Source organism: Canis lupus, chromosome 29, assembly GCF_011100685.1.
Source record: "Canis lupus familiaris isolate Mischka breed German Shepherd chromosome 29, alternate assembly UU_Cfam_GSD_1.0, whole genome shotgun sequence".
Lineage (NCBI taxonomy): Eukaryota > Metazoa > Chordata > Mammalia > Carnivora > Canidae > Canis > Canis lupus.
In genome coordinates this window covers 28,387,123-28,399,791 of record NC_049250.1, presented here as the reverse complement: position 1 = coordinate 28,399,791, position 12,669 = coordinate 28,387,123, and the positions used below count along the sequence as shown (strand labels likewise).

General features: G+C 42.0%; 1 protein-coding gene across 1 annotated transcript in view; it reads right to left on the bottom strand.

Annotated features, from left to right (window-relative positions):
- The window catches only part of LOC111093101, a 96,418-nt gene extending 88,057 nt beyond the window's left edge, over positions 1-8,361 (bottom strand). Inside the window, exons 1-5 of the transcript XR_005381146.1 lie at positions 7,813-8,361; positions 7,522-7,689; positions 7,007-7,435; positions 6,600-6,681; positions 4,825-4,858 (exon numbers count right to left, since the gene is read on the bottom strand). The gene's annotated coding sequence lies outside the window, so the exon portion shown is untranslated. Of the gene's footprint in view, positions 4,859-6,599; positions 6,682-7,006; positions 7,436-7,521; positions 7,690-7,812 lie in introns of the transcript that reaches the window.
- Positions 8,362-12,669: the final 4,308 nt, after the last annotated feature.

The window sequence follows — 12,669 nt, the reverse complement described above, 5'->3', positions numbered from 1 at the left end:
ATGATGCTGGGCAGTAAAGTTACACACATTGTCTACAATCCTCATATAGGCCCAGCTATCCACTGTATTCATACTGTGCTGATTATACAGGTGAGAAGACTTGAGGATTGGAGAGGCCAAGTAACTGACCCCAGGTCACCCACATCCTGAATGGCAAAGGCGGAATTCCATCTGGATTCTCTCCTCATCCTTCCATCATAGCGATTAGTGATTGGGGGGGGGGGGGGGGGGGGCGGCACCCCTCCCAGACTCCCAAAGAAAAGTCTACATGGACGAGCACATTTTAGCCCTAGAGCTCACCATCTTCCACTTTCTACTCCTCACATCACAGGAAGAAGCCTGAAGGGGGGTGGGGTTGCTGGCTTTCCCTGCAGAGAGGAGATAACGTCATCTCTTTTACCTAAAATCAGATTAAAGCCAGAGGCTATCTCTTGGCATCCAAGTGTGCTTAGAAATATCCAGAGGACGGACTATAGTTTTCAGTTTTGAACTAAAAGTTTTGGCCCAATAGAACTGTGAGGGGATGATCATTGCTTAGGAAGTAAACTGAAAGAATGCGAGAGAAAAATTCTTAGTTAAACTCATGAGCTGAAACATGAAATAAAGATGGAGGACAATGGGGATCCTTTTACTATTAAATCTGATTGAAGAATCCTCCTTCTGTGAAATTTGCTACTTTGGAAATGATTAGCTTCTTTCTTCATGGCCTTGAGGGAAGAATCAGGAAATAGAGACACTGGGATTGGGGAGGAAAGACTCCCCTGAGGTGGTGATTTTCAGCAGCCTCATAGTTAAGAAGGACCCAACCTTGGGAAACATTGAAGAGGAAAAGAAGTTGAGATGCAGGGATGCAGGGTAGCTACACAAAGAACCTGTGAAGCTGACAGATTGGATTTTGCTGGGATTCACCCTTTCATCTTTTGTCTAAGAGCCAAACTTTCAGACCAAGGACATGTTTTATCTGTACTGATTCCCCGCCCCCCCCCCCTTAGCCTCAACCAGACCACAGTGTTCCCACCCCCTTTTATGTATTCCCTCAACAATGTTTGCCCTATCGGAGAAGGACAAACATTATATGGTCTCATTCATTTGGGGAATATAAGTAATAGTGAAAGAGAATAGAGGGGAAGGGAGAAGAAATGGGTAGGAAATATCAGAAAGGGAGACAAAACATGAGAGACTCCTAACTCTGGGAAACGAACTAGGGGTGGTGGAAGGGGAGGAGGGCGGGGGGTGGGGGTGACTGGGTGGCGGGCACTGAGGGGGGCACTTGACGGGATGAGCACTGGGTGTTATTCTGTATGTTGGCAAATTGAACACCAATAAAAAATAAATTTATTATTAAAGAAAAAAACACAATGTTTGCCCTTAGGAATTTGTTGTAGGGTTTCAGGGACACAGGCATACTTCCTGGTCCAAGGGCAAGTGCACCTGGGGGCTCCAGCATGGACTTGGTCCCAAACCTGAAAGTCATAAAAAGTGAGACAGAACATCCTCACCATTTGTCTTTTGTCTCTATTTTTCTTCATTAAGCCTCTTAACTTTTCACCTCTGCAGACCTTGCTTTACGGTGGCTCCTATGAACGTGTGATCGATGAGGTCACAGAAAAGCTGTTTCTGTCACCTTAGCTCCAGGAACACTACTCACTGAACCTCATGTCCAAACACGAGGGCAAAAATGGGACTGATCCAATTCAGTCAAGTGTTCACCCTAGAGCCAATCATCTGTGGCTGGGAATGTCAATTTTTAAATAGGGAGAAAATTCCCTCCTGGAGAAACGGGTTTGGTGTGAGCTAGGCAGGCAGCCTCCTACAGGTTCCCTGTGGCTTTCCACATCATGTTTTAACTCCTCATTTCATGACTTCCAGATTCTCTGAGATATATTTTTCCCCCTTATTTCATGTTAACTGCTACTTACTCTTTTTGTTACTTTAAAAATAATGTGTCCTCTGCTTTCCCCAGCCCCAACTTCACAACTCAAAGAGACACAACACAAAGAGAATATTACTCTTCTAAGAACCCCCCCTCCTGGGACACCTAGGTGGTTCAGTGGTTGAGCATCTGTCTTGGGCTCTGGGTGTGATCCCATGCAGGGATCGAATCCCGCATCAGGCTCCCTGCGAGGAGCCTGCTTCTCCCTCTGTCTCTGTTTCTGCCTCTCTCTCTCTCTCTGTCTCTTGCTAATAAATAAATAAAATCTTTAAAAAAAAAAAAAGAATCCCCCCACTCAGTCTTCTTGTCTCCAGATTAAGGGGCAGGAAGGAAGGCTGAATTGTTGCAATGCAATCAAGTACAGTATATTCTTTTAAAAACAGAAGTGATAATAATTAGTCTCCTTTTTAGGATTAGATTAAGCATCTGTTTGTTTGTTTCTTCCTTTTATTTTAGAGATCATCTAATCCTGTCCATTAAGAACTAAAGATGTTAAGTGCCTTGCCGGCGGTGAACATTTGTGGCTGAACTCTCTGTACCAGGCTTTTCCTGTTGTAACACACTGCCTTCCACCCAAGTGTGTTGGGGACCAAGGCACAGAATGAGACGAGGAACAGCAGGAATCTCACCAGGAATCTCAGCTCAGAGTGGGCAACATTTACTGATGGGCTCCTGCTGGCACATGCATGCCATCATACAGATGTTTGGAGAGGCAGAATTTTGGATGGCCAGAACCTATCTGTAGTCTAAGTCTTTGTGCATTCTAGAGAGGCTTTGCTCATAAGAAAGACCAGGGATGCTGTTTGGGATGCTGTCCACCTTTAGGGCCCAGTGGACCTTCCTTTGCTGAAAGAGCTGCTACATCATAGAAATGGGATCTTCTAGAGAAATCACATGCAAAAACAACTCTCTCTGGGCCACCATTACCAAATTAAATGTTTGGATAAGAACTAAGTGACTTCCATGACTGCCTGAAGCTCTAAACTCTCACAATTCCATGGTGAATATGTAGAAAGAACAGGAGAAATTCATCATACAAGAAAACACAAAAGGGATAGATAGGAATTCCTCAGACTAAATACAATTATTTAAAGATCTAGGCATTTTTAAAAACAGTCCAAATAATTAGCTGCTTAAGAATTTTGAGGAAATGCTCTTGTAACCACTGTGTAAAGGAAGAAACAATCTCAACAATAAACTGTTTTTAAAATCATGAAATAAAATTCTACATATTTAATCTTTAAGACACAAGCAAGCTATTCTCTTCTGCAGCTTGTGAAGCTCATTAACTTGTGGCAATGATTCTGGTCTGGAGCAGGTAAATACCCACTTGATAAATGAAGACACTGGGGGATCCCTGAATGGCTCCGCGGTCTAGCGCCTACCTTCAGCCCAGGGCGTGATCCTGGGGACCTGGGATCTAGTCCCATGTCAGGCTCCCTGCATGGGGCCTGCTTCTCCCTCTGCCTGCGTCTCTGCCTCTCATAAATAAATAAATAAATAAATAAATAAATAAATATCTTTAAAAAATAAAATAAAATAAATGAAGACACTGGGATTCAAAGAAATGGGTCTCAGGCAAAACAATATGCTCATGAGATCATACCATAAGGTTTCAATAGGTTAACAGAAATGGAATTTTCTGAAATCAAGAGATGCTTTATTTTATCCAATGAACATACCCTCATTTTGATTCTTTTTATTTTATTTTATTTTTTATTTTTTTTTAATTTTTTTATTTATTTATGATAGTCACAGAGAGAGAGAGAGAGAGAGAGAGAGAGAGAGGCAGAGACACAGGCAGAGGGAGAAGCAGGCTCCATGCACCGGGAGCCTGACGTGGGATTCGATCCCGGGTCTCCAGGATCGCGCCCTGGGCCAAAGGCAGGCGCCAAACCGCTGCGCCACCCAGGGATCCCTGATTCTTTTTAAAAAGAATAATGGTGGGTCACCTGCGTGGCTCAGTGATTGAGCAACAGCCTTTGACTCAGGTCATAATCCAGGGTCCTGGGATCGAGTCCTGCTTTGGAAGTCCTCCCTATAGGAAGCCTGTTTCTCCCTCTGCCCATGTCTCTGCCTCTCTCTGTGGCACTCATGAATAAATAAATAAAATAATTAATTAATTAAAAAGGGTAATGGTGAAATATCAACTTAATAAATGCTAAAACAATTTTGCAAATAAAAAATATGAAATTTTTAAATTATGTAGTTCTGTTTATATATTTGACAATATGAATAAATGTATTCCCCCCAAAATGCCAAAATTGATATCAAATACTCAACCAATTTTAAGAACTGAAAATTTTTCTTCATGTTTGCCAATTTAAAATATCATCTAATTAAAAAAAAAAAAAAAAAAAGGGATCCCTGGGTGGCGCAGCGGTTTGGCGCCTGCCTTTGGCCCAGGGCGCGATCCTGGAGACCCAGGATCGAATCCCACATCAGGCTCCCGGTGCATGGAGCCTGCTTCTCCCTCTGCCTATGTCTCTGCCTCTCTCTCTCTGTGACTATCATAAATAAATAAAAATTAAAAAAAATAAAAATAAAAAAAATAAATAAAAAAAAATAAAAAATCATCTAAGAATGTGTGCTTGTGTGTTGTATTTCTCTGTGTGTCTGTCTAATTGCATTAATGGTGTTAAGTATGACTGCCACATAAAGTGATGAAGAAAGATTTATGTAAGAAAACAAATGTCAGTTTTTTTAAAATGGAAAAATACCTATGTACTTACTTTCTCCTAAGGAGTTCTTCAGAAGGAGCCATGATGGGGATCCCTGGGTGGCGCAGCGGTTTGGCGCCTGCCTTTGGCCCAGGGCGTGATCCTGAAGATTCAGGATCGAATCCCACGTCGGGCTCCCGGTGCATGGAGCCTGCTTCTCCCACTGCCTGTGCCTCTGCCTCTCTCTCTCTCTCTCTCTCTGTGACTATCATAAATAAATAAAAATTAAAAAAAAAAAAAGAAGGAGCCATGATGCAGTAAAAAGGATGCTATTTCAGGCAGCATTTCCAAAAGCATAGAAAGGTAGATCATTTCATGTGACATATGAATAAACATTTTTATTTGAATAATTATGCATTTATTTCTTTTTTTTTGAGATTTATTTATTTATTTATGATAGACAGGGTGGGGCAGAGGGAGAAGCAGGCTTCATGCCGGGAGCCCGATGCGGGACTCGATCCCGGGACTCCAGGATCGCGCCCTGGGCCAAAGGCAGGCGCCAAACCGCTGAGCCACCCTATGCATGATCCCCCTATGCATTTATTTCTACACACACACACACCCCCGGTCAACACTCTGCCTTTGAATCATTGGTTTCTTTTTTTAAAAGATTTTATTTATTTACTCATGAGAGACACAGAAACATAGGCAGAGGGAGAAGCACGTTCCCTGTGGGGAGCCTGATGCGGAACTCGATCCCAGGACCCTGGGGTCACGACCTGAGCTGAAGGTAGATGCTCAACCACTGAGCCTCCCAGATGCCCAGAATCATTGGTTTCATTCACAGAATTTATTTAGTTCCTCTTGTTTGCTGCCAACATCACAGGCTCAGATGGTCATCCCTTGCCCTCTTCTGCCCACTCAATTTTCTGCATTACCTTTTCTTTTTCTTAAAAGATTTTATTATTTTTTAAAGTAATCCCTACACCCAATGTGGAGGTCGAACTTACAACCCCCACATGATCAAGAGTCACATGATCGCCTCTGCATCGTCTTTTCTGACCCCATCTCCCCATTCGCCTGTGCCCTCTGATACTCACAGTAAATCCTCAAAACCCAATCTACAGAAGCATGTTTAGCTGTCCGTCCAACAAAGCCATTCCCTGTTAAGCAAGAGTCATAGGTGACAGTGAATGGCTTGCTTTCTATTTTGGTTATTTTTTGCTACGGAACAAATTACTCCAAACTTAGTGGCTTAAAATGACAACCACTTTGTTTGCTTTCTAGCTTCTGTGGGTTGACAGCTCAACCAGCAGTTCTACTGGCCTCCCTTGGTGTTTTCCAAAGGATGGCTGCACCTGGAGGCATCTGAGCCACCCCCATCATTCCTTACCCCCCCCCCCCATCTCCTATCCCCACACTTACTACCCCACCCCAGAGGCCAGCAGGCTGAGCATCCTCACTCTCCATGCAGGGTTCATGTGTGGTAGTTTGGGGCTCCCAAAAGAGACAAAATGGTAACCTCAGGCCTTCTTAAGGCTTAAGCCTACAGCTGGCATTCCATCTTTGTGCCATCTTCTATTAATTCTGGCTCTTCTAGAGCCAGCCAATAATCTAAAGGAGGGGAAGTATATTCTACCTCTGAGGTCAGGGAGGTGGTGATAAAGAATTTGCAGACATATTTAACTCACCACAATTTCTCAAACAAGAGAGTTCCTTTTAGTTTCTATGCAGAACAAGTACTTTGAAGATTCAAAACCTATCTACTATCCTTCGGAATAAACTTTTAGTTTCCTTGTATAAATAGTATGATATCCCCAAAGCAGTACAACGCTGAGGTTATAGAGCTGGTTCAGACAGGTGCTAAGTGATTATAAAGTGATATATATATATATATATATATATATATATATATATATATATATATATATATATATATATCTGTAAGTACTACTAGCCTTTCAAACACCACTCTGAAATCCAAATTATACAGCCATGAACCTCACCTTGTAGATGCTCTCGCATTCTCTACTTTCCAAGATACTAAAATTCATTTTCTGATCAGTACGGACATTTCTCTCCATACTTCTGAAAATTAAAAATAAAGACTGTAATTCAGAAGAAGTATCAATGTTGGTTATATATGAATAGATTTTTCCCCCATCCCAAATATATCTAAGCAAATAAAGAATACAGTTTAACCTAGCATGGGAACCTTTTCTGCTTTAATCTCCTCTCCCTCTGAAAAATGTTCCAGACATTTTCAGAATAGGTGCCTCTACTTCTGCTCATTTCACAACCCACCTCTTCTTTCCTCCTTTTTACCTACTCAAAATGTACACATTTATTTAAGGTAATTAAAAAGAATCTACAGGGGGGAAGCAGTTGTGTGAACAATTTAAAAATCACTCACATTTAATTTGGTAAATAGACTGTACTTCCATTTTGAATGCCTGTATGAAGTTTTTTTTTAAGATTTTATTTATTTATTAGAGACACAGAGAGAGAGAGAGAGATTGAGAGAGAGAGAGGCAGGCTCCACACAGGGAGCCCGATGTGGGTGGGACTCGATCCCGGGTCTCCAGGGTCACGCCTTGGACCAAAGGCAGGCGCCAAACCGCTGCGCCACCCAGGGATCCCCGTGAAGATGTTTTTTGAGTCAAATCTTTGCAGTGTGTGGGGAAAACTGCCAATTCTGCTGAACTGCTCCTGAGTGGGTTGCTCCCTGCAATTCTACTTATGCTACAAGTAGATGCTGAAGAGATTGGGTTCCCTTTGGCCTCTTCTGCGACTGGTCTGTGTCTGGGGTTGATGAATGTTTGGGTTCAAAGGGCTTTTCTCTCTGCAAAGTAAATAGAAGGAACGGAGATGTGAAGAGCGCAAGTAATTAAGTAGGAATATATTATCAATTTACTGGAATTTACAGACTTTTTTTTTTTTTTTTTGGGGGGGGGGGTTCATTTTCTATCCACGTCGTCATTCGTGGACTGTATTTGCCTTGGATGGTGCAAAATGTAGCCCTGAAGTCAACAGGCTGGAAACTGCCCTACTGGTTACTGACGGTGATGTGGGAGTTTCGCCGGCCCAGATGTTTATCTATAACAAAACAGGGTAAAGAGTTCTTTACATCCGAGCTTTATAAAGATAACGCGAGGAGTGACTGACGTGGCAAGGATTGCGCCAACACCCAGAAGGAGAACCGCGAGCATCCTACGATACCTGGTTTATTCACGGCTACAAACACAGCCATTTTCAATGCTTCCTGCTCCTAAGAATGTCATCCAGGTCGAGGGCAGAAGAATCCCCATCACTGAGTGGATTCCTCTTCCCGTCGCATCCAAATTCTCCTGCCCCCACAGGGGGAGGGGGTCCCGGGGTTCATTCCCGGGAGGCCGCTCTCTCCATCCAGTCTAGGGCGGCTTACTTCGGGGTGGGCAGATCTCCCAGACTTTGAGACTCTTGAGAAGGAGCAGTGAATTCCCGTCCCTCGGTCCCGGCTGCAGGGCAGGGGCTTGCGGCTGGCACCAGGCTCTCCTCGGCCTCGGCCTCGGCCTCTACTCCTGAAGCCGTCCAGCTGCGCAGATGGAAGTTCTGTTTCCTCAGTTAGCAGCGGGGGGGGGGGGGGGGGCGGGCTGAAGAGCGGTTTCCCTCAGGAACAAACCGCGGACGCCCGTCTTTCGGCGCGAAAACGCCTCCTTCGGCAGCCACGACGCACGCACAGCGCGAGGCCCTGGACGTAAGCACCCAGCCGTCCGGCGGGCCGCGGCGAGGGGCCGTGACGTCATCAGCACCCGCCCGCCGCGCGCCGGGTCGGGAAGGTCACGGAGGGCAGGGCGCGCGGGGGCTCCTCGGTGCGGTCCTCGCGCCGCGCGTCCCCGTCGACGGCCGGGCCTCGCAGGTAAGCGCCGCGGAGCCCGGGAGGCAAAGACGCGAGCGCCCCCCACCCCACCCCCAGGCCGGGGAGAAAACAGCTGAACACAAAATCTGTAGCTGGCCTCCTTGGGGGGCGGGGGGCAGCAGCCTGGAAGTTTCCAAGTATCACGGGGGGGAAAGAAAAAGAAAATCTTAAAATAGTGAGCAAAGAAAAAATAAGAAATAAATAATAATAAATATTTAATAATAAATAAAATAAATAAGTAAGAAATACTGAGCAAAGAAAATATATAAGAAATGCTGAGCAAAGAAAATAAGTAAATACTGAGCAAAGAAAATAAATACTGAGCAAAGAAAAAATAAGAGGAAATAAATAATAATAAATATTTAATAATAAATAAAATAGGGATCCCTGGGTGGCGCAGCGGTTTGGCGCCTGCCTTTGGTCCAGGGCACGATCCTGGAGACCCCGGATCGAATCCCACATCGGGCTCCCGGTGCATGGAGCCTGCTTCTCCCTCTGCCTATGTCTCTGCCTCTCTCTTTCTCTCTCTCTCTCTCTCTGTCTCTGTGACTATCATAAATAAATAAAAATTTAAAAAATAAATAAATAAATAAATAAAATAAGTAAGAAATACTGAGCAAAGAAAATAAATATATAAGAAATGCTGAGCAAAGAAAATAAGTAAATACTGAGCAAAGAAAATAAATACTGAGCAAAGAAAAAATTATAAGAAATAAATAATAATAAATATTTAATGATAAATACTGAGCAAAGAAAATAAATATATAAGAATTACTGAGCAAAGAAAAAAAATGAATAAATAAGAAATGCTGAGCAAAGAAAATAAATAAGTAAATACTGAGCAAAGAAAATAAATACTGAGCAAAGAAAAAATTATAAGAAATAAATAATAAATATTTAATAATAAATAAAATAAATATATAAGAAATACTGAGCAAAGAAAATAAATATATAAGAATTACTGAGCAAAGAAAATAAATAAATACTGAGCAAAGAAATAAATATATAAGAATTACTGAGCAAAGAAAATAAATAAAATAAATACTGAGCAAATAAATAAGAAATACTGAGCAAAGAAAATAAATAAATAAGTAAATAAATAAGAAATGCTGAGCAAAGAAAATAAATAAATAAATACTGAGCAAAGAAAATAAATAAATAAGAAATGCTGAGCAAAGAAAATAAATAAATACATACATACACGAATCCCACGTCGGGCTCCCGGTGCATGGAGCCTGCTTCTCCATCAGCCTATGTCTCTGCCTCTCTCTCTCTCTCTCTCTCTGACTATCATAAATAAATAAAAATTTAAAAAAAGAGATTTAAATGATGAATTAAAAAGTAAAGGGAGGGGACGCCTGCGTGGCTCAGCAGTTAAGCGGCTGCCTTGGCCCAGGGCATGATCCCAGAGTCCCAGGATCGAGTCCCACATGGAGCTCCCTGCGAGGAGCCTGCTTCTCCCTCGGCCTCTGCCTCTCTCTCTCTCTGTGTCTCTGTCTCTCATGAATAAATAAAATCTTAAAAAAAAAAAATGGATGAAGGCTATTAAGCCCCAAAACTAGAGAGCACACAAACCCTGGCGGAGGGAGGAGGTACTTCATGTTCTGAATGCTGCCCTAAATATGGCTAAAATTCTACAAGGAAAGATAATTTCTATAAATGTTAATAATAGGATAATAATAGAATAGAATAATAGAATATCCAAAAGAAACAGATGCTGTTGTTCTGTTTGGAAACTCCTGTAGAAAGGAAGATAACAGCATCTTAAATATTCAGGAACAGCATCAAGCTCTTTAAAAGAATCCGGAAATCACTAGCAGAAGGAGGTATAGTTAGAAAATCTACATATCAGTTTAAAGTCATTGAATGCACTTCAGCATGAGTTGGTAGAAACCTGTATGTTGGCTTATACTGTCTTTTTCTGAGGATTCCAGAACCTCAGGCATTCACTGGGATCACCTTTCTGTTAGTAGGTCCACGACATCCACCAGGCTCTGGGAGCAAAGCACAGACAAAGCTCTTCTGGTCTGCTTTTCTAGATTTATGATGACATTCTCCTCCATCAAAATGTTTGCATGTTTTTTTTCTCCCATCATTGACCTTTTCTGTATTTTTCTTGTCCCGCAGATATATACAAAGTGATTAAAAGATACTAATTTTAATTTCCCTTCTTATTTTTGTACTAAAGGTTTGTTTTTGTTGTAGTAATACAATGATAAAGATAGTATAGTCTTTTTAAGGAGGTTACTTAAGCAATTATCTGACTTTTTTTAAAGATTTTATTTGTTTTTTCATGAGAGACAGAAAGTGAGGCGGAGACACAGGCAGAGGAAGAAGCAGGCTCCTTGCAGGGAGCCCTATGTGGGACTCTATCCCAGGTCTCCAGGATCAGGCCTTGGGCTGAAGGCAGCGCTAAACCACTGAGCCACCCGGGCTGCCCCTATCTGATATTTTTTTAAAGATTTTATTTATTTATTTTAGAGAAAGCAGGGGGAGGGGCAGAGAGAGGAGGATAAGCAGACTCCCCGCTGAGTGCGGAGCCCAACTTCATGCTGGGCTGGATCCCAAGACCTGGAGATCATGACCTGAGCTGAAGTCAGACACATAACCGACTGAGCCACCCAGGTGCCCCAGTTATCCAACATTTTACATTACATTGGTTAAAGAACATTAAGATAAAATCTGTTTTTTTAAGGGAAAAATATATCTCTAAAGTGTGTGTATATATGAATGTGTGTGTATCATGTATGTGTATATATATGCTAAGGTGCATACAAATCGATCTTCTTTAACACCTTAATACATGACCTGTGAGATGTCATGATCAAGCAAGATGCATTGCCCTAAAAATTAAAACACACAATTGCAGAATTCTCATACTTCCAAAGTTTCATCCATTATGCCTATAAAACTCCCCTTTATTACAATCAATGTGTGAAATATGGGCCTAATTCAGTAACAAGTGTTTTCTACAGCCTTTCCATACATTGCTACGTAGTGAGATGCCTTACTGTACTTAACTGTAAGCATGTTACTAGAATTATGTCTTTGGTTTTGCAGCTTCAAATTAACCCTCAGCCTCTCAGCCTCTAAAAACAAGCAATAACTTTGCAAGTGAAAGTTAGAGTCCTGAGCACCTTAGAGAAGCATTCCCTGAAGTCTGTTCTGTGGACAGCAGTAAGAACCTGTGTGAAAGCCTGTGTTTAAAGGAGTGGGGGCAGGTGGTAGGATCCTTGTTAAAAACATTTTGGGAAACATTTTATATCCTCCCTGTTGGAGATTCACAACATACATTTACATATTAAAGACTCTTACACTTATGCTCAATTGATTTTCAACAAAGGTGCCAAGGCAATTCAATGGGGAAAGGGTAGTCTTTTCAATGAATGGTGCTGGGACAATTGGATATCCACATGCAAAAAAGATATATTCAAACCCTTACCTCCCATCACACTCAAAGTTTAACTCCAAATGAATCATTCATCTAATCGTAAGAGCTAAAATTATAAGACTCTTAGAAGAAATGTAGAAAATCCTGACTTTCATAAATGACCAAAAAAGCACAAGTAATAAAAGAAAAAATTTGATAGGTTGAACTTTATCAAAATTAAAAATATTTGTGCTTAAAAAGACACCATTAAGAACGTAAAAAGAGGGGGTCCCTGGGTGGCTCAGCGGTTTGCACCCGCCTTTGGTCCAGGGTGTGATCCTGGAGTCCCAGGATTGAGTCCCACATTGGACTCCCGGCATGGAGCCTGCTTCTCCCCCTGCCTGTGTCTCTGTCTCTCTCATGAATTAATAAATATAATCTTAAAAAAAAAGGAAGGAAGGAAGGAAGGAAGGAAGGAAGGAAGGAAGGAAGGAAGGAAGGAAGGAAGGAAGGAAGGAAGGAAGGAAGGAAAAAAAAAAAGATGGGACACTTGGGTAGTTCAAGTGGTTGAGCATTTCGGCTCAGGTCGTGATCCCAGGGTCCTGGGATTGAGTCCCACATCAGGCTCCTCTGACCTATGTCTCTGTCTCTCTCTCTGTGTCTCTCATGAATAAATAAAGAAAAAAATTTTTAAAAGAAAAAACAGTGAAAAGATACACCACAGAGAAGGTATTTGCAGATATTTGATTAAGGCTTTGTATCCAGAATACAAGGAACTCTTGCAACACAATAATAAGAAAATAATCCA